At 59.0% G+C, this 2425-nt stretch overlaps 1 pseudogene; it reads left to right on the top strand.

The window, feature by feature from the left end:
* Nucleotides 1-1714: 1714 nt before the first annotated feature.
* LOC113922436 lies at nucleotides 1715-2217 on the top strand (annotated as a pseudogene).
* The last annotated feature ends 208 nt before the right edge of the window (nucleotides 2218-2425 follow it).

Here is a 2425-nt window from a genome sequence, read left to right as displayed (position 1 = left end):
ATGACCTGAGCAGAAATCAAGAGTCAGGCACTTAACTGACTTGAGTCCCCCCCGGGCACCCCACAGGAGGGCACCCCACAGGGAGGGTGAGCAGTAATGGAGGGAAGCACGGTGGGTGGCCAGGGGACCACCCTTTGTCTGGAGCAGGAGTGACCTACAGGCTGCACTTCACCTCAAGTCTGCCGTGCTGGGTTGAGAGAGATTCTGAAGCTAAGTGGGCACTCACGGGGAAAGAACGCAAGGATTGATTAGCAACTTGCTCATTCATTCAAGAACTATTTGAGGACCTACTATGTGCCTCGCACCGTCTGGAGAAGCCTGCAGCGCCGCGTCCATCCCAGTGGAGGGAAACAGGCAATGGGACAATTAAGGAGTAAAATGTATGACGTGCCAGATGGTAAAAGGCGCTACGAGGAAAGACGAGGCCGGGGCAGGCGGGGGTTCATGCTGCGTGAGGTGGTCTGGGAAGGCTCCCCCACGGTGGCATTTGATCGGAGACAAAAGGAAGTGAGGTGTGGAGTCCAAAAAAGAGGGCCTCGGGTGGGGGAGGGGGACCCAGGGAACATGAGGTCAGCAGGGGACCCGTAGGTCCTTGTGGGGCCGCGGTGGGGACCTGGGCTTTGCCTCTGAGCAACAGCAGGAGCCATGGGGGCGGGGCGGTGGGGCGCTGAACAGAGAAGTGCATGAGCTGACTTGGGCTGTGGTAAGCCTGCCCTGTGGCAGCGTGGGGTGGGGGGCAGGGTGGGGCCGAGAGAGGTGGGGCGCCGGGCTGGGCTGGCAGTGTGAGGGCGGGGAGAAGGAGCGGGGATCTAAATGTATTCTGAAGTGGGAGCGGACGGTGCTTGCAGATTCCGAGACGTGGATCCCAGCACGGGGGCGGGTGGGGCTGCGACAAGTGAGGGGCAGGTTCGGGCCGGGCGGGAACAGGGGGCAGCCGGCACTGAGGTTGGACGGCAACGGTTGAGAAGTCCAGGGATGAATCTGAGACATCCCCAGGGCGCGGTGGAGCAGGCAGCCAGACACGGGAGTCTGAAGTCCAGGTCCCAGCTGGGGACACACACTTGGGTCATTGGCTTGTGGATGGCAATTAGCCCATGAGATAGGAGGAGATCACCCTGGGAAGGGATGTAGACAAAGAGGAGGTCCAAGGATTGAGCCCCGGGCTCCCCCAACCATTTATTATTTGGGGAGATGGGGGGCCCAGCGGAAGAGCCAGGGAGGGGGTGCGCAAGAGAGGAGTGGGACAAATACAGTTCCTGCAGAGAGGTGGGCGCAAGCCTGGTGGGAGCGGCTTAGGCTGGCAACAGGGGAGAGAAACTCAAAAAGGCAAGTCAGGACAACTCTTCCCAGGAGCCTGGCTGTACGGGAGAGCCTCAGCGGTGCCCTGAAACCCAAACAAGAGGCTCAGAGGGCCCCACAAGTCATCCTCCCGTGACCCTCCCCAGGGGTGGCCAAGGGGAAGTTGTTTACTGCAGGGTGGGGGACAGTGAACGGAGCTCAGTCTGGGCTGCGTGTCCACACACAGGTGCTCAGGGCCGGTCAAGGCGCAGGTGGAGCCAAGGGTGAGAAAAGAAAGGAGCCTGGGCCAGAGACCAGAGCCAGGCCCACGTGCCAGGGCCACAGCCAAGGCTGGCTCCCCGCGTGCTGCCGTGTTCCAGGCATGGGAGAATTCGGAATCCAAACTCTTCATTAAGAAGATCGGCTTCTCCCTCTCTGTTTTCTCTGCACTGGGAACAGCTCTATCTACCACAGCCCCTCATCCGCTGAGAATGGACCCCTCTGCAAAGCTGGTCTCCACCCCCTTCTTGGTCAGGAGGGTCTCTCAGCTGTTGAGCCCATCACTGTCTGCAGCGGTGCTAAAACCACCGGAGACACCGACAGATGAGAGTCTAGCAGCTTGGCAGCCCCACGTCCCCCGACCTCCCACATTCCTAGCCGGAGCTTCCCAACCAGGGCCATTTCAAGGGACAGGGACACAGCAGCCAAGTTCACTGGGGCTGGGGCTGCCACGGTAGGGACGGCAGGCTCTGGGGCTGGAACTGCCATTGTGTTTGGGAGTTCATCCTTGGTGATGCCAGGAACCCGTCTCTGAAGCTACAGCTCTTCTCCTGCGCCATTCTGGGCTTTGCCCTCCCGGAGGCCATGGCACTCTTGTGCCTGATGGTGGAATTTCTCCTCCTCTTTGCCGTGGGAAGGAGCCATGTCCACTTCCCATAGGTCTCGTCTGCCCTGTATGTTCCTTTTCCTATGCTTCCAGGCAGCCCAGGGAAAGTGGTTGGCTCAGGGTTTAACAGAGGGAAGACAAATAAAAACTGCATGAATAAGGAGAAAAAAGATCTACTTCTCAAGTAGAAAGAGCATATATTTGACTTCACGTGTTTCACGTGGTTATGCCGCTTGGATATTTAGACTTCAAGTCCGCAGA

The sequence above is a fragment of the Zalophus californianus genome, chromosome 9 (genome assembly GCF_009762305.2).
Source record: "Zalophus californianus isolate mZalCal1 chromosome 9, mZalCal1.pri.v2, whole genome shotgun sequence".
NCBI classification, from domain to species: Eukaryota; Metazoa; Chordata; class Mammalia; order Carnivora; family Otariidae; genus Zalophus; species Zalophus californianus.
The sequence above is the reverse complement of the archived record's forward strand: the minus strand, read 5'-3'. Positions and strand labels throughout refer to the sequence as shown.